Here is a 20,606-nt window from a genome sequence, read left to right as displayed (position 1 = left end):
CTGCAATTTTAACTTGATCAACCTCAATTCCTTTAGATGACACTCTATGGCCAAGCACGATTCCTTCTTAAACCATGAAATGACACTTTAACCAGTTTAAGACTAGATTTTTATCTTCACATTTCTACAAAATAAGAGCTAAATTATGCAAATAATAATCAAAAGATGTACCAAAAACTGAAAAGTTATCCATGAAAATTTCTATATCTTTCGCCATATCAGAAAAGATATCCATCATGCAGTGTTGAAATGTCGCTGAGGCATTGCACAATCCAAAGGGCATCCTCCTAAAAGAAAATTTTCCATAGGGGCATGTGAATGTAGTTTTCTCCTGATCTTCAGGGGCTATGACAATCTGGTTATACCTCTAATAAATATCTAAGAAGCAATAATAGAAATACCCAGCCAATCGATCCAACATTTGATTAATGAAGGGAAGTGGAAAATGATCCTTCCTTGTTATTTTGTTCAACTTGCGGTAGTCCATACATATATGCCAACCTGTGATTGTTTTTGTAGGAATAAACTCATTGTTGTTATTTTTTACCACTGTCATTACACCCTTTTTTAGTACAACCTGCACTAGACTTACACATGAGCTGATTGAAATATTACAGATAATTCCAATATTGAGGAGTTTCAAAATTTCAACTCTCACTACTTCCTTCATTGCTGGATTTAATCTTCTTTGGTGCTATCGACGGTTTGTAAAGTTCCTCCATTAAAATATTGTGCATGCAAATGGAAGGACTTATACCTTTTATGTCAGAAATAGTTCATCCCAAGGTTGTTCTATGCAACAACTTTTCCTCTTCTTTGGGTGTGAGTGATGCAACAACAATCAGTAGAAAGGTATAAATATCACCTTAGATTGTATAGCGAAGATGCTCAGGTAATTGCTTCAACTGTAGAGTTGTAGTTTGTTGTATCTTTTCTTTAGAAATTTTAGAATCCGTCCTTGCTACCATCGGCTCTAGCCTCCCCACTTTATTGCTAAGTGATGTAACCTGCTGCAATACTCCTAAGGCAAATACATAGTGGAGAAATTTTTCACTAAGAAACGGTAAATTAGATTCACAAATAGCAGAGTTATTAAAGTCATAAGCATGAGATGAAGTAGTGATACATCGTTCTAGGTTATTGGTTGGTATATCTTCTTGAAAGGCTTCTTCTACGCATTGCTTAATGAAATCTACCCGGAAGCAAGTACTTGGATCTTCTGAAAATTTCATGGCTTAGTAAATGTTGAACATAACCTCTTTCTTGTTAACTCTCAATGTTAATTCACCATTTTGAACATCAATTAAAGCCCTTCCCATAGCCAAGAATGGTCGACCAACAATTAGTGGGACTTCTCCATCTTCCTCCATATCTAACACCACAAAATCAGTATGAAAAATAAATTTATCCACATTTACCAATGCGTCTTCTATGATGCCACGTGGATATTTGATGGATCGGTCTGCTAGTTGCAAATAAATAGTTATTTGTTTCATTTCTTCAAGTCCTAATTTCCTATAATAGAAAGTGACATAAGATTAATGCTAGCACCAATATCACATAAAACTTTATCAAAAAATGAATTTCCATAGTGTAAGGCGAAGTGAAACTCTCCAGATCTTTTAATTTTTAAGGCATTTTTTTTGAAGGATGACACTACATTCTTCAGAAAGTTTCACTGTTTCAAACTCTTCCAACCTTCTCTTTTTGGAAATGATGCCCTTCAGGAATTTAACGTAGTTTGGCATTTGTTCCAAGGCATCTGCAAAAGGAAAATTTATGTCAATTTTCTTTAAAATATTCAAAAACTTAGAAAATTGCTTATCCAATTTTTGTTTTTGAAAACATTGAGGATAAGGAAGTGAAGTAGAGAGAATATGAGGATTGTTAGGAAATGAAATTGCTGGAAGTCTCTCTTGGCGTATCGTCCTCTTCTTCTACTTTATTCTTGCTTTGGCCATTGTTTTTAGTTGTAGGTGTGGATTTGGTTTCTTTTGATGGTGACCTCTCAATTGCTCTTCCACTCCTAAGTATGATGGCCTTGCATTGCTCCTTTGAATTCACTTCTGTGTTGCTAGAAAAAATTCCTCTTTGTTGGGCATTGATGGTCATGGCCAATTGCCCAATTTGCACTTCAAGATTCTTCATAGTAGCTCCCATATTGTTACAATGAGTCTCAATGTTATCCAACCATTAATCAATCTTTTTAAACCTTGATTTTGTCTCCTCAATAGAGGAAACCATGGCATCCTCAAGTGACATCTTCTTCTCACTTGGTTGACTATCAAATCCTAGAGGAGGTTGCAACACATTCTTTGTGTTTCCGTAAGGCAAATTCTCATGATTTCGAAACTCTGGATGGTAGTAATTTGGCATAGGATCACCACGATAATTGTAGTTTAGATTATTGACGTATTAAACTTGTTCTTGACTTGGTTCATTACTTGGAATTGTCATACTTATAGCTGCAACATATTCTGCACCTTGTGGTATCCTTTGGTTTGTCAAACCTTGATTTTAAACCTTGATTGTGTCTCCTCAACAGAGGAAACCATGGCATCCTCAAGTGACATTTTCTTCTCGCTTGGTTGACTATCAAATCTTAGAGGAGGTTGCAGTACATTCTTTGTGTTTCCGTAAGATAAATTCTCATGATTTCGAAGCCTTGGATGGTAGTAATTTGGCATAGGATCACCACAATAATTGTAGTTCCGATTATTGACGTATTGAACTTGTTTTTGACTTGGTTCCTTACTTGGAATTGTCATACTTATAGCTGCAACATATTCGGCACCTTGTGGTATCCTTTGGGTTGTCAAAACTGAAATCTGATGAGATAGAGTAGCAACTTAAGCTGAAAGGACTACTAATGGCTCCAATTCATGAATTCCAGCAACTTTCTTAGCCATAGTTTTTTCAGTTGGCCATTGATAATTGTTTGAGGCCATTTATTCTAAAAAATAGGTAGCACCTTCAGTTGTCTTTGACATCAAAACTTCACCAGAAGCAACATCAACTATAGTTCGAGTTTGCCCATTTAACCCATTATAAAACATCTGAATTTGCAACTAGTCTGGCAATCCACATTGAGGGCAGCGTCGAATCAAATCTTTATACCTTTCCCACGCTTCATATAGTGACTCAAAATCATTTTACTTGAATTGACCAATCTCACTCCTGAGTTGGGCTGTTTTTTGCAAGTGGAAAGAATTTAGCAAAGAACTTTTTTGTCATGTCTTGCCAACTAATGATGATTCCCAGTTGTAGAGATTGTAGCCAACCTCTAACCTTGTCCCTCAAAGAAAAAGGAAACAATCTCAGTCTAATGGTGTCTTAAGTAATACAATTAATTTTTATAGCGTCACAAATTTTCAAAAATATCTCCAAATGAATATTGAGATCATCAAGTGGCGATCTGCTGAATTGGGCTTGCGACACCATGCTAATCAAGGCTGATTTGAGTTCAAAATTGTTGGCATTAATGGGTTGGCGTCTTATGACCGAGTAGTTGTCATTCACAACTGACTGTACATAATCCTTCAAGGTGCGTGGTTGTGGATCATGTTGTTCGTCAGCCATGGCTAGTATTTTATTTTTTTCTTCGTGATCTAAGAGTTCTTTCAATCATCATATCAAAATGAGCAATGTCATGAGATCTAGTACGGCACATCCAACGTCAAAAACACACTTGTAGAGAAAAAATAAAATATATAAATAAATTAAAATAAAATTCTAAATTAAAATCAAGATTACTTTGTATCGATATTGACAAAAATAAGAATAAATCAATCCCCAGCAACGTTGCAAAAAACTTAATCGGTGCAAAACTCCAAGTGCACAGTATCGTAGTTTTATAGTAAAGTGATGAAAAGAGTATCTCCTCAGGGATTGGTAACTTACTTTTGACAAGTATCGAAATTATACTAATCTTGACTTTATTTAGAAAAGTCACTGAAATTTTTGTAATTGCAATTTGAAATAAAATCAATTCAAAGAAAATATTTGAAGGATAAAAAAAATGTTGTTCAAAGATCAAATTAATGAGAAAGAAAACTTTTAGGAAACCAATTTCACCTAATCCCTCACTATGCTTTACTCATCGAACTAATTGAATTTAATTCTCTCTGTTTATTAGCAAATCTCCAAATTTATCCAAAAGCCTCTTTTGATAGTCAATTGGAAATATTTTTGTTCATCATTTTATACAAGAGTATGCAAATTAATAAAGCAAGAAAGCGTTAAGACCAACGATTTTAATACTACATAGGTTCATACACATTTGTCGATCTCTATATTTACCTATGCTGAAATATTCAAGATCTATCCTATAATTCCCTCTTTCGATAGCAAATTCCAAGATTAAAATCATCTAATTAATGGCAAGTTAATTAGAAGCAATAAGCTTAGAATAAATCAGACAAACGTAGAAGATAATTACTTTAAATTAGTATAGAAAATCAAGCATAGTTCGGAACTAGATTAAATTGTTTTTCTAGAATAAAGAAAATATAGTTCATACTAAAAATTAAATTTAATATAAATGAATTCACTATAATTTTCTGAGAGGAATGTAAGAAAATAAACTAATAAAAAAATACTCCTTGTCGTCAATCGCAGCTTGTCTTCAAAACTAAAGGAAATTAATTTTCATCCCTTCTATGCAAGAGCCTAGCCACCAAAAAAAAAAAAAATTCAAATGCTGTCCGTTTCATGCAAATCAAGAGCAGTCCAGTGTCCCACTACATGCTAGCCTCTAAAGCCAAGTCAAACCCAGTCGTGTTGATTCCATGAAGACCAATTCAAACTGAAAGAAAAGCCCCCAGCGTTGCTCCTTCCTTAATTCAAAGATATTGGCCTGTATTTCATGCCTTTCCACATTCAAGACCAAGTCAAATTATCTCCTTTTTTGTTTTTAGTCCAATCTCTCTCTCTCTCTCTCTCTCTCTCTCTAGATTCTTTTAATTTTTGACTTTTAATTTCAACTTGATCTTTATCTTCAAAACAGTTTTGATGACTAGCTCTCATATTCAGATAAATCTTCATTTAAATGAGAGAGAGTCCTTAGATGATAGGCTTCTAAAAATTTGATCTTCATTTTTTCAAATCTAAAATAAAATTTAAATAATAACAATGAAGCCTAAAATCTACAAAAGTAAATAAAATTAGACTAAATTTTAATGTTAAGAAATGATAAAATATGTTAAATTATGCAAGTCATCACCACTCCCTTGAGTGCATCACTCCTCATCAATTAACGCGATCGAGCACATCTCCCGCCTAACATAAAAGTTGAGTGCACTCACACTAGCATTTGGCATTTGGCAACCAAAGGATGATGCCACTCCTTTGTGGGCCTCACTCCTCACCAATTAGCGTAGTCGAGCACATGTCCTGTCAAGCAACGATTGAGCCCACCTCCAATTGATTCTGGCCTCCAAAACTTTCTTGTTGATCTCCAAGTCTCTGAGTTCCATACCTCGCCCATGGATTACCTTTAGGAATGAACCTCCAAGCTCCATAATTGCATCACACGGGTTGTCTTTGAGAACGAGTCGACAGGCTTGGTAACTGTCTGAGATGGACCTAGGGAATTGACAGGCTCCCTAACCACTGTGACGCCCCCAAATCCCCATGCACGAACACGGGAAAATCGAGACATCCGGATGATGACATCACGGGTCATCATCCTATCGACGTGTGCCAAGTGTGTGTATATAAGCGACGAATGTGTACGAGAAATACGCAGCGAAAAACAAGTCAATAACTAAGTACCAGAATTTTTCTTGTTTAATACAAAACTGTTCAACACATACATAAATAAATATTACAAGACACAAACATAATTTTAAACTAAATACAAAGCATAAACTTCAGCACCTCGGCGGAGCCGCATCCTCGGGCTCAGCCTTTTCCTCCTCATCCTCGATCTCTGCACCAAAATCTACGGTACCAAAAATGGTGCCGCAGGTAAGTAAAATCCAAACACCATCAGATAAAAACATATAGAACTCAAACAATATGCATGAAGTGATGCCAATGCACAAAACCCATAAAATCATATTTTTCCACACACGCCAAAAATTCCATTTGGCCAAAAAACAAATCCTTTCCAAATATCACGCCAAAAGTCACATTTGGCCCATATCAAACTCAAACCGTTTACTAATTAAACCGTATGCAACATGACCTCCCCTAGGGGTCATCCACACATCCTGGCTCTAGTGCCACACCGCAGGTAACGACTACGCACGTGACACCTAAACGAGCGATGCCCAGTTCCGCGCCCCGCGCGTTCATAGCCAAGCATCCTCTAGCCCTCGCCAGCGAAGGGCCACGGAGTCGGTGCGTAGAGCGATGCCCGGTTCCACGCCCGGCGCGTTCATAGCCAAGCCTCCTCTAGCTCCCGCTCCCGTCGTCGTCCAGCGACAACTCAGGGGACGTCACTCAGTTTATTACGCTCCTGAATGACCAGAGGACCTCCACCGGGATAATACCCCATCCCGGCTTGGGGTCGTGACACACACGCACCCGAAAATCCACTTAAGCCAATAAAACAGGATTTTCTCAAATTTAAATAAAATGCACGCGCATGCACCATGTAAATGCGATTTCAATGCACAAAACAATCAACCAACTATAATTCAATAAAACAAGCAACTCCGTCCTCCATCCATCCGACTCCCGAACTCCTCGGACTCAGTCCGGAATCAGCCAACCAACAACAATTAATTATTAAATGAGTAAAATATATTTAAATCTAAAATTAGAGTTTGAAAAATACTTACAGCGCTATATGGTATTTTTAGAAAACACGCGGCGTTGAAAACGGCGGAAGGAAAGCAACGTAACAGTGAAATTTCACTATGGTCGTGGGTTGTAAAATACCCACTTTTGAACGGGGACAAACCAAGACTCGGTATTGATAGGGAATGGTTTTGAGATATTTATGAAGTTAAGGGAAATGAGTTTTGGCCGTGGGTGGTGGTGGAAATGGTGGTCGAAGGTCAAAAAGGGGTTGAACGGAGTTGAGCTCGTGGGAGCTGCTCCGGCAACGGATCGACGCCGGAAATGGGTAGTTTAGGTCGGCAAGAGGTAGGGGAAGAAGCTGTGAAGAGATGATGGCCAGAGGTGGTGCGACGGCGCCAAAATCGGTGAAAAATCGTATGTCTTGGAGGAGCTCGTGGTGGCTAACGGTGGCTCGGATGGAGGTGAAACTTGGTGGGGATGTTCACCGGTGAGAGGGGAAGAAAACTAGGTGGGTGGTGTAGGCCATGCCGCCGGCGAGCAGCGGTTCTGGGCTGCGAAAGCAACCGGCAACAGGGGCAAAAACAGAGCAGGTGCAGTGACTTCTAGGGGCTCGCGTGGCTAACGGCTGGTCCGATGGCTCTGAAAATTGGTGGGGGTGATCTCTAGTGGAAGGGGAAGAGAATGGTGGTGGTGGTGCACTAAACGGTGGCCGGACGGCGGAGAACTGGGCAGTCAAAGGGGCGGCGACGGGAAGGAGAAAAAGAAGCTGTTCAGCGTACGCGGGAGAGAAAGGAGAAGAAAAGAAAGAAAAAGAAAGAAAAAGAAGGAAAAAAGAAAAAGAAAAAGGAAAAAGAGAAAAGAAAAAGAAAAGATGAGAGAAAAGAAATGAGGTCCAGTCCTCACTTCGGAAACCAAAACTAATCCACCGAAAACGATTTTAAAAACTGTAAAACGACTAAATAAATTAAACACCACATCAAATAAATAAAAACCAATTAAAATACATTAATTTAAAATATATTAATTTAAAATAAATAAACCAATATATTAATTAAAATAAAAACAACACTTCAGTGAAAATACACGTAAAAGCGGGTCATCACAACCACTTAGTACAAGTTACAAACATAGTCAAACCTCAACAATAAAATGGAAACGTCAATAGGAAATTGCCTCAATGGGTGAAAAATCCACTAGTGCCAACAAAAACAAAAATGATTACTAACAATGGAAACACTCGCTCTTTACTAAATGATAAACGATAATAAGCGACCATTAGTACACTCAATTAACAAGCAAGCGCTTGCACAAAAAAACTTCCCAAATGCCCATCCTCTAAGGCCCTTATCATGAATCTAACAAATTTTTTCTTGGGCTCCACCCTTGGAGATCTTCATTGCTTTACACCACAATAGAAAACTTGAGAAAAGTTTCTATACTTTATTTTTCTGCAATTTTTCAAACTATCTTTTTCACAATTGACTTGAAGATTCCAATGACTTTTTGTTTAATAAATCAACCTTAAAAATTACAGGCGTCTATTGAATATAAAATGAGCCAGCTCATTGGGAGTCTATCACCAAAAGGAAATTGCTTCGTAAGGCCAAACTGACTCAGGCATGTAAAGGGAAAGGGACTTTTATAAAGGGGGGAATCTCTTCATATCTTGGACATACTTCATTACACATACAGACCTCTCAAATCTTCTTCCTTATGGAAGATGACATATTATTCAACTTTCAGAAGATTTTCTCTATTATATTTGGAGATATGTAAGGCTACGAAAAATTGTATGATCACCAAACTTAATGGATTTCACTTCCAAATAATCTGTAGATGTAGACATTTATGCTAATTTACGTAAATCCATGTGTTCTCTCTCTTTAAACATTCAAGCACCATATTGATGCCTAAACCACTATTATGGACTTTTTTGACTGCATTATTGAGGCCTCAAACTATTATCGTGGGTCAGGATAATTCTTTCCACTCTTTCTAGTTTGTTATGCAAATTAGTTTTACGCAAATTTACGTATTAATAATTGCGCCGTTGGAAAGTGGGAGAATGATGAGTGCAAAGCTGATCAGATCGTCTCCGAAAAGATAAGATTACTCTCAACTCTCCACCTTTATTGTTTTTCTCGTTAATACTGTTGCAAAATAGAAGAAAAGGACGTGAACTGCGCATGTGGGACGTGCGCTGTGTTCACAGGGAGTGAATGATGTACGCGAGGGGGTACGCCACGCACATAAGGCACGCATTAACAAGGCTTTTTCGTACTTTCTAGCCTTTTGGATTTCTAGTTCTCTTAGGCCTAACAGTTAAACCATGATGATCTAGAGGAGACAAACAGCACTTTTCTTCCTTTTGGGGCCGTGTGAGTGCTTAAAAAAAAAAAAAATAGAAAAATGCTAATATATATTTCATAAGTTTGCCTCTTGATTTTAATCGATTATATATTTAATTTTTTTATTTAATAATTAAAGAAGCGACTTTTAATGTTTGATATATTTTTTCTATTTTTTTTAAATGTTAAAAAATGTGAAAAAGATAAAAAAAAAATAAATGTAAAATTTGTACTAATGAGCAGCACACTAGCATTTCTTATTGGATAATAAATATTGTCCAATTAATATTTTCCAATTAATAAATAATAAAAAATATAGTCCCCTTTTGCCTTATTTTTATTGGATAATATATTAATTGTTCCTCATTATCTTTTTAAGTATGATCATTTCTTATTTTTTTAATATGCTGTCAAATTATTTAAAAATTAAGAGATGAGGAGAAAATGTTTGCTAAAATGATGATAAATAATATTTTTCCTTTTTAAGGATTAGAGAGTTTTAATAGATGATATATATATATATATATATCTCTATCTATCATGATCCTTGGGACAGGGTCGTAAGTTTGGTTAGTAGTCATGAGTTGTTAAAATGAGAGGGTTCAAACCCATAATTTAAGCAACATCATCTTGTTTAAGAAAACTACTCAAAATCATGAACCCATATGTATAAGAATTGTAAGCTTCTTGTTAATACAGTCTAGATTACTCTATATATATTTGGCAAATAGATGGTCATGAAAACCAAACTGAAGTAATAGGCCGGCCCTCAAAGTAATCTCGATTAATTACTTTCTAGAGAGAGACTGAGAGAGAGAGAAGCCTATGTGGATGGATCCATCTAGCTAGTGGCACCTTTTTTTTTTTTTTTTTTTTTTTTTTTTTTTTTTTTTTTTTTTATCCTAATCAAGCTTAAAGTATATATAATAAAGAAGGATTACAAAAGAGGGGATCATTTCCACTATCCAGATACAGAAAGCATTGAGAAATAGAAAAAAGGAGTAGGTTACCGAACACATGGTTTGTAGTTGCCATTGCACCACCGAGTGCGCACATCGATTCTGTGATCGATGGATTTTGGTAAATTTTCAAGTTGGATGGTCTTTTGCATATGATTTGATGTCTTCTATAATGGGTGAGATCGACCAAAAAAAAAATAGAATCTTTACAATCGATTGTCGAGAAAACTGATTGGACATCACCTTCTATTGTTATAAAGCTAGCGGCGCTTATGTACAAAATTAAAAATCCCACAATATCCCACTATCTTTTCATGTAGGCTTAGAGACACAAAGACCCCACTATCTTTTCAACCCATTTATGGAAGTTAAATAGTAAAGCTTTAGGGATGCTTGGATACGAGTATTTTTTAATTTAGTGAATAGTATTAAAATAGTTTAAGTGAGGATGTTTTATTAAGTTTTGAAAAATAAGAAATAAAGAATTTAGTAAAAATATTATAAAGTTAAAAAAATAATTTGAAAATTATTTTTACATATTATTTTTTAAAATTTGTAAAATTTGTATTTCTTCTCTAGTAGCAGTAGCTACTTGAGTGATGGTTGGAATACAGAATGATATAGTAATAAAAGTTGATAAATCTCACTTCGAGGGGAGGACCTCAGGAGAGTAGGGAAGAAGAAGATTGAGAATATTCTTGATATCATGCATAAGGAAAGGATATACACGGTTTCTACTCCATACAGGGATCTCAGTAACAAACTTATAGCAATTATATTCTACCTAGTGATATCACTGACTCTAAACAACAGCCAATAGAAAAGAAACACAACTCAACTAACATAATAAAATGAAAGCACCATGCCTACTAACTGGACTAACCCATTTTATTTACTACTCTGCCTCGTTGAACTCCTAAGCCCAACCCACAAGCCTCATGGCCCACAACTTCATTTCTTCACTTATCTCTTTTTCCTCTGAGCTTTAGATTGCTTTTCGATACACTTGAGCCCTAGCAACGCCGCCCCCTTCGATCCCGTGTCTATAACGACCTCTTGATCTCTTGTGCTTGTAACAAAGTCTCTCTCATTTCAAAACACCTTCCCACAAGGTTTGGGTAGGCGTTTCTCATTTTGTGAAACCCTTCCCACGTCGCATCCTTCACCCTTTGGCCTTGCCATCGCACTAGTACCTCCACCGTGTGTAAAGTTCCCCTCTTTCGTAGCCTTCTATCGAGTACTTCCTTGGGTTCAGGCTTAAAAATCCCCCAAAGAATCCATGACTGGTGGCAATGTGGAAATGAGCTAAATCGAAAGTCCTACCTTCTTCTTCAACAGGCTAACGTGGAACACGAGATGAACTTGGGCCGCCTCAAGAAGCTTTAGACGGTGTGCGACTTCTCCAATTCCACCCGTGATCTGAAAAGGTCCATAAAACCTTGGAGATAGCTTGACACTCCTTCTCTATGCCACAGACTGTTGCCGGTAACATTGTAACCTTACATACACCCAATCACCCACACTAAAAGTTATTTTCTTTCATTATAAATTAGCATATTTCTTCAATCTTTCGTGTGCTTTATGCAAGTTTTCCCTTAGCAGCTGGAGGATTTGCTCACGGGATCTCACCATTGATGCTCCATGCTAATAGTTAAGTAGCTTAGGCTGGGGGTAGTCATAAAGGGCTTCGAAGGGTGTGAGTTGGGTGGCTGAGTGGGTAGTGGTGTTGTACCACCACTAGGCAAGGGGACCCACAGGGCCCAATCTTTGGGTCTGTCTCCAACAAAGTAGCGGAGGTAATTCTCCAATGTCTTGTTTACATCCTCAAATTGGCCTTCAATCTAAGGGTGGTAGGCTGAGCTGAAGGCCAGCTGGATCCCTTGTTGCTTGAAAAGTTCTCCCCAGAACTTGCTTGTGAATGACTTGTCCCTATCAGAAACTATGGAATTTGGCATTCCATGTAGTTTGAAAATGTGTTTTATGAATTGTTGGGCTAGCGTGGGTGCTGTGTGGGTGAGTTAATTGACTCACTCAAAAATGAGTAGCACTAAAGCTATCCCAAGTGCAGGAAGATGTCGTGTAATAATTAGGAATAAATTCCTAGATCGTCTCCTCAGGAAAAGTTACTTAAAAATCAAACTCGTTGAAAAAGGTGAAAATAAAATGATGGTATGTGCAATGGATGGAAAAGGGTACTAGTCATGGACTAGATTCATATTTTTAGATTTTAATTGTCGGATTGGAATGTAAATGACTAATAGATTAAACTCAGAAATTAATAAAACTAAATTAAGAATTAAACTAAATTAGGAAGTAATTGACAAAACATGCACTGAAAATTGAAAAGCCCCAAAATCAATGTTCTAGGGTTCATCATTGTATTCAAATCACAAATTCTTAAATTAAACCACCGTAATTATAATCACTACTAAAATGAAAGCTTAATGAAAAGATAAAAATAAATAACATGAATTAAATGAATAACAAATAAATTACTCAAAAGTTTAAACCAAAATTCTCCAAAATAATTCAGAAACTTAAAACTGAAATAAAATAGCAAGTAGGGAATTGAAAAGATCAAACCAATTGAATGAAGATGAAGATTCGAAGCGGTGGAGGAGGTTGAGCTGCAGTGGCAATTGGACCCCTCAAGGAGTTCTTCAATCTGTTGCAGTGTGAGTGAATGATCCAGTAGAAATTGTGTAGCTGCGTGAATGATCGATTGTATGAATCCTCCTCTCCGAATCTAAATGAAAATCAATAGAAAATAATGAATTCTAAGTGTTTCTCTACTCAAAACCGAGTTTTCCAGCCAAAGGTCCCTCCTAAGATGTAAAAAAAACATATATATAGTCTGATGGCAGAATAAACCCTGATCTGTAAAATACGATATTCGCTCGAGTGGAGTGTCGAGCGAACATCGAGCGTTCGACTCTGCCTGAATTCACTCGAGCGGCCAAATGCCTCCGCTCGAGCGATCTCTTTTCCCGCAACTCGCTCGAACCCACTGTCGAGCGGAAGTCGAGCGTTTGAATCTGCCTGATTCGCTCGAGCAGCCAGAAGCTGCCGCTCGAGCAATATGTACCATAATCTATATTAATCAACAGTTGATAAAATTAGAGTAGAAATTTATGCTTTTAATCAATTAAAATCACAACTTTGATTTATTCATTTTTCCATATAAAACCAATGATAAAGTAATGAAAGAATTAATATATATTGGTTCTAAAAGCATTAAAAATGCAATAATTCAGCTCAATCACACCCGCCAACTAGCATTTTGCTAATCTTTGAGTAAAATAGTGAAAATTAATTAAGATGAATATTGCATAAAGATTGAAATTCAAACAAAAACAATCAAACACAATTCTGAATTCTCACAAAAGTGATACATTACTACTCAACCCCCAAGGGTTATACCCACCAAGACTATCTCAACAATCTTTCACATAGAATTAAGGCAAATGTCTCATAACTCAAATGTGTGTGTGGAGCTAGACCGGTTGTATGTTCCTTATTACTAGCCATGATTTGCTACAGGATTTTTCAACCTTAAGATTAATCATTGCTGATTCTAACTACCTCAAAGCCCAATGTACTAGCAGTTTTCACGCCAGCTCTGTTTTTAAAGGTTGGACACTCAACCCCCAAAGTCTTGGGTAACTGTTTCTAACCCTTTTTACTTAGGAAAGTTCACTAAGTTACCTTTATTCCTTTTCTCTCTCTCTTTTTTTTTTTTCCTTCTTTTCTTTTCAAATCCTTTTTTCTTTTCTTTTCTTTTTTTCTTTTTTTATTTTTATTTTTTCTTTTTTGCTTTTTGGTATGGTTCGGTAGTCCTGCAGTTTACTTCTCCAGTGTTAAATCAATAAATGGTAAATAAGGAACACTACAAGCGTAAACATGTGCAAAATGTCCTTCAAAATTTGCCTTTCGTTCTACAAAAATTTTATCAAGTTTCATCTCAATAAGCATAACATCCCGGTGTTTCAAGCCACATATCAACAAAATATGATGCATCAAAAATCATGCTCTATGTTTTAAGCTTGAAAATAAATCTTCACAAATGATCCCGCTCAACTACTCCACCAAGATGCTCAAATTTCACAAATCTTATTTATTTATTTTAAAACTATGCACACATGCTACCCCCCAACTAGTGAGAGACATAGTCCTCAATGAGTCGAACGAAAGAAAACAAAGTGCACAAAAAAAAAACAAGCAAAACAAACAAACAACATGAAATATAAAATCAAAGCAAAAGAACAAATAAAAACAAAGCAAGTAAAGAAAACTGTAAAGAAGGAGAAGCAAATCAAAACACTTCCCTGGGGTCTTGCACGAGCAAGATCTCTTCATGTGGGTCAAAGACTTTCAGAAATGACTTTAGACGTTGTCCGTTGACAGTGAAGCTATTACCATTCTTCGGATTGACAATGTCTATCGCATCATGAGGATGAATGGTCTTTACAATGTACGGCCCACTCCATCGGGATTTCAACTTTCCAGGAAAAATGTGCAAGCGAGAGTTGTAAAGAAGAACTTCCTGACCAAGTGTGAAATGCTTTGGATGAATTTTCTGAGCATGTAGAATTTTCATGCGTTCCTTTGCAAGCTGAGCGTTGTCATAAGCATTCCGACGAGCTTCATCCAATTCATTGATCTGCAATTTTCTCAACCCTAAAGTTTCATCAAGTGACATGTTAACATGTTTTATGGCCCAAAGAGCTCGATGTTGAATATCAACAGGTAAATGACAAGCTTTACCATAAACTAATCGATAAGGAGAAATCCCTAGATTTGTTTTAAAAGCTGTCCTATAAGCCCACAAAGCATCAAGAAGTTTAACCGACCAATCTTTCCTATTAGGCTTGATGGTTTTCTCTAAAATAATTTTTATCTCTCTGTTTGCCAATTCAGCTTGCCCATTTATTTGAGGGTGATAAGGGGTAGAAACTCTGTGTGTGATACCATATTTCTTCACAAGTGTAGAAAATGGTTTATTACAAAAATGAGAACACACATCACTTATAATAACTTTTGGCATGCCAAAACGAGCAAACAAAGATTACAAAAATTTCAGGACAACATGATGGTCATTTGTTTTGCAACCAATGGCCTCCACCCATTTTGAAACATAATCCACAACCAATAGAAAATATGTATTTCCAAAAGAAACTGGAAAAGGTCACATGAAGTCTATTCCCCAACAATAAAAAATTTCTAAAGTAAGAATAGGGGAAAGAGGCATTATGTATCTTTTGCTAATGGATCCCAATTTTTGACAAGGCTCATAAGCCTTGCAAAAATTATAAGCATCTTTAAACATGGAAGGCTAGTAAAAACTGCTTTACAAAATTTTTGAAACTGTTTTCTTTGCTGAAAAATGACCACCACATGCACCCATATGACAAAATCTCAAAACCGAAGAAAACTCATCATCAGGAATGCATCTTCGAATCAATTGGTCCGAACAATATTTAAAAAGATATGGATCATCAAAATAAAAGTGTCGTACCTCAGAGAGAAACCGGCGCTTATCTTGGGTAGACCATTCAGAAGGCATTCACTCAGTCACCAGATAATTGACTATGTCAGCATACCAGGGAGCTCTATCAACTACAAACAGCTGCTCATCCGGGAAACTATCATAAAGAGGAAGGCTAACATTTGAAGAAGGAGATGATGACAATCTAGAGAGGTGGTCAGCTACCACGTTTTCAACTCCTTTCTTGTCCTTAATGTTGATGTTGAACTCTTGAAGTAATAAAATCCAACGAATCAAGCGTGGTTTGCATCTTTCTTAGCCAACAAATATTTAAGAGCAGAGTGTTCAGTGAAAATAGTAACAGGAGAACCAAGAATATAAGTCCGAAATTTATCAAGTGCAAAAACCACTGCAAGCAATTCTTTTTCAGTAGTGGTATAATTTTTATGGGCATCATTCAAGGTTCTACTAGCATAATAAATCACAAATGGCCTATTATCCACCTGCTGCCCCAAAATAGCTCCTAAGGCATAGTCACTAGCATCTGTTATAATCTCAAAGGGAAGGTCCCACTGCGAAGGTTGCACAATAGGTGTAGTGGTAAGCGATTTCTTAAGGGTATCAAAAGATTTTTGGCACTCATCAGTCCAAACAAATTCAATATCATCTTGTAAAAGAGTGCACAAAGGTTTTGCAATAGAACTAAACCCTTGAATAAATCGCCTATAAAAGCCAGCATGACCAAGAAAAGAACGAATATCCCTAACCGTCCTAGGAATAGGAAATTTAGATATTAATTCAATCTTTGCCTTGTCGACCTTTATACCCTCAGAAGAAATAATATATCCTAAGACAATGCCCTGAGTGACCATAAATTGGCATTTCTCCCAATTAAGTAAAAGATTTTTTTCCTCACATCTCTGGAGAATACGTGCCAAATTATGCAAACAACTCTAAAAGGATTTTTCAAAAACAAAGAAATCATCCATGAATATTTCACAAATATCATCAATCATGTTAGAAAAAATACTCATCATGCATCTCTGAAAAATAGCTGGAGCATTACACAAACCAAAAGGCATTCTAGTAAAAGCAAAAGTGTTAAAAGGACAGGTGAAAGTGGTTTTCTCCTGATCCTCAGGCGCTACAGCAATTTGATAATAACCAGAATAGCCATCTAAGAAACAATAATATGCATTACCAGCCACTCTTTCTAAAATTTGATCAAAAAATGGTAAAGGAAAATGTCCTTCCTACTGGCTGAATTAAGTTTTCTATAATCAATGCACATTCTCCAGCCAGTAACCATTCTAGTTGGAATCAACTCATTTTTATCATTTTTAACAACAGTCAAACTAGATTTTTTTGGTACCACTTGAGTTGGACTTACCCACTTACTGTCTGAGATTGGATAAATGATACCCACTGCGAGTAGCTTAAATACTTCCTCTTTCACAACTTCCTTCATGGTAGGATTGAGCCTACGTTGAGCATCAGGAACTGGTCTAGCATCATCTTCAAGATGGATTATGTGGGTACATACAGCGGCATCAAATCCTTTGATGTCGGCTATTGTCCAACCAATTGCGCCTCGATGCTTCCTTAATACTTCAATCAACTTGGCTTTATCCTTCTGATTTAGCTTTCAGGAAATCACCACCGGAAAAGTGCCTTCTTCAGGACCACGAAACACATACTTTAAATCTTGAGGAAGTGGTTTCAGCTCCAACTGGGAAACTTCTTCCTCTGAAGATTTAAGCATGTCTGGTGGTGGTAGAGCTTCAAACTGGGGTTTCCATCTTGATCCCACAAATTGTACTTCAAGTGATAAAGAAGAATCTGCAAAACAATCAAAAAAATCAAAGTCATCTTCATTGATATGATCAATTTTCTCATCAAGTAAAAATTTAAGTGTCTGAAAAATATAATCATCATCAGATAAGGGAGAAGTTGAGAAAATAAAATCTGTTGGTGTCAAACTCTCCACAGCATTCAAATCACTTGTATCATCAAAATGTGCTGGCATCTTGCAAGCGTTGAAAACGTTCAACTCAATGCCATGTTTCCAAAGGTAAGCTTCAAAACTCCACTTCTGCAATTGATCAATGCATTTGATGTAGCTAGAAATGGTCTTCCTAGGATGACAGGAGCTTGGTAAATAGTGGAGATCGGCTGCTGGATGTCAAGAACCACAAAATCCACTGGGTAGTAGAATTTTTCCACCTGAACCAACACGTCCTATACAATACCCCTCGGTACCTTAACTGATCTGTCAGCCAACTGTAGCATGATGGAGGTCTTTTTCAGCTCACTCAATCCCAACTGCTCATATACTGAGAACGGTAGCAAGTTCACACTACTCCCCAAATCAAGTAAAGCTCTCCCAATGCGTGATTCACCAATCATAATGAAAATGTTGGCAGAGCCAGGATCTCCAAACTTCTGAGGAGTCTCGCTCAATATCAATGCACTAACTTGCTCCGTTAGGAAAACTTTCTTCTTCACATTCAGCTTCTTCTTCACTGTGCACAAGTCCTTCAAAAATTTTGCATATGAAGGCACTTGTTGTATGGCATCCAAGAGTGGAATATTGATCTTCACTTGCTTGAAAATCTCTTGAATCTCCGTGTGATATTTGTTCTTTTGGCCACCTGCCAATCTCTGAGGATAGGGAACCACAGGTTGGTATCCCTTACTAGTCTCAACATCTACACTCACAGGCTTCTTCAGCTCTGGTCTCACTACCTCTGATTCTTTCTCAACTTTATCAGTCTCTATTACATCTTCAGGTGTAGGACCAACTACCTATGTGTCTATAGGCATCTCTGGTTGGGGAACTTCCTTCCCACTTCTCAAAGTAAGAACTGCCTTCGCTGTCTCAATAACATCCCCTGAGACATTATGCACTTGTTGTTGTTGCTGCCTGTATACTTGAGGATTAGGCTGAGGCTGTGCTGGAAATTTCCCTTTCTCTAGGGTGCTCAAGGTTGTGCTCATCTTATTAATAGTGCCTCGCAACTCATTTATGGCCTAAGTGTTCTGATTATTTGTGGTGGCCTGAATCTGCATGAATTGCTGAAGTGTATTGGTCATCTGAGCCATACTGTCATCTAGAGTCTTCTTTGCAGATGATGAAGGCTGAGAACTCTGTGCAGCTACATGAGGCTGAAATCTAGGAGGAGCTACATAAGGATAGCTCTGAGGATTTTGATATGGCGGATACTGGTGCTGAGGAGCACCCTGATTAAATGGCTGCTGCTAAGGTGGTGGAGACTGACCAGGCTGATCATTTCTCCATGAGAAATTTGGGTGATTCCTCCACCCCGGATTATATGTGTTGGAGAAAGGCTGATTCTGTGCTCTATTAACCCAGTTAGCTGATTGCATCTGCTCAGACCCATCTTCTTGAAATACTAGCATAATCAGGCAGTCTTGGGTCTTATGGTTTGAATTAGCACATATAGAACATGCCTCTACTACTTTCACAGCCTTCACTTTTTCCATTTCCATGACCTCTAGTCTTCTAGTCAATGCAGCTATTCGGGCTTAAACATCAGTGTCTTCTTTAAGCTCATATCTACCCCCTCTAGAATAGCCCTCAGTGGCTGTGCTGCTAATGGAACTCGATCAGTACGAGTGTTCCACTGTTATGCGCTCCCAGCAAGGTAGTCAAAAAATGATAGTACTTCATCAGGTTCCTTGCTGAAGAACTCCCCATTACACATTGTCTGAACAAACTGCTTGCATTCTGGAGTGAGACCAGTGTAAAAATAGCTCACCAACCTCCAAGATTCAAAATCATGATGTGGACAAATGTTCACCAAATCTTTAAATTTTTTCCAACTGGCCTGAAAGGTCTCATCAGGTCTCTGATTGAACTGGCTGATTTACTTTTGCAAAAACTGAGTTCTCTAAAAAGGAAAATTTTTTTGTAAGAATTCACGCTGCATATCAGACCAACTAGAAATAGAATTAGGCCTCAAAGAATTAAACCAAATCTTCACTTTATCCTTTAAAGAGAAAGGAAATAAACGAAGTCTAATGAATTCATCAGTAACAGCCCTAGTGATAAAAGTAGTGCAAGCCAACTCAAAATCTGTCAAGTGCTGGTAAGGACTCTCAGAATCCATCCCGTGGAACTGAGGTATCACTGACATCATGCCATGCTTAATAGAGAAATTAGATGCATTTTCAGGTAAAACAATGCATGAAGGTGTAGTGGTGCGAGTGGGTTGCAAATAATCCTTAAGAGTGCGTGGTGCAGGTGCAGCCATGTTTTCTGGTTCAATTTCAATTTCCTCACCTGACTCACTAATAGAAGAGACAGAAGAGCTATTTATTTTCAAACTGTATATACTACTCTCAACACTCGATGTGACTCTAAGCAACCTATTTGAACTGTCCCTCACCCATGAAATGAAACATCAGTTTAAAGAGCATAACAAAAATAACGAGTTTAAATTTAAGCTAAAATACTTTCCTCGGCAACGGCGCCAAAAACTTGACTCACTCAAAAATGAGTAGCACTAAAGCTATCCCAAGAGCAAGAGGATGTTGTGTAATAATTAGGAATAAATTCCTAGATCGTCTCCTCAGGGAAAGTTACATAAAGATCAAAACTCATTGAAAAATATGAAAAACTTCACAAAGAGAAAATAAAATCATGGTATGTGCAATGGATGGAAAATGGTACTAGTCATGGACTAGATTCATGTTTTTAGATTTTGATTGTCGGATTGGAATGTGAATGACTAATAGATTAAACTCCAAAATTAATAAAACTAAATTAAGGATTAAACTAAATTAGGAAGTAATTGACAAAACATGCACTGAAAATTGAAAAGCCCCAAAATCAATGTTCTAGGGTTCATCATTGTATTCAAATCACAAATTCTCAAATTAAACCACCGTAATTATAATCACTATTAAAATGAAAGCTTAACGAAACGATAAAAATAAATAACATGAATTAAATGAATAACAAATAAATTACTCAAATGTCTAAATCAAAATTCTCCAAAATAATTCAGAAACTTAAAACTGAAATGAAATAGCAAGTAGGGAATT

At 37.0% G+C, this 20,606-nt stretch overlaps 1 non-coding gene across 1 annotated transcript; it reads left to right on the top strand.

Moving 5' to 3' along the window:
* The first annotated feature begins 3,078 nt into the window (after positions 1-3,078).
* Positions 3,079-3,185, top strand: LOC122302022. The gene has a single exon (XR_006240273.1). It is a non-coding gene; the product is annotated as a small nucleolar RNA R71 (small nucleolar RNA).
* The last annotated feature ends 17,421 nt before the right edge of the window (positions 3,186-20,606 follow it).

This window comes from Carya illinoinensis, chromosome 2 (genome assembly GCF_018687715.1).
Source record: "Carya illinoinensis cultivar Pawnee chromosome 2, C.illinoinensisPawnee_v1, whole genome shotgun sequence".
NCBI lineage: Eukaryota > Viridiplantae > Streptophyta > Magnoliopsida > Fagales > Juglandaceae > Carya > Carya illinoinensis.
Note: the sequence above shows the minus strand (reverse complement) of the source record. Positions and strands in the feature narration are given on the sequence as shown.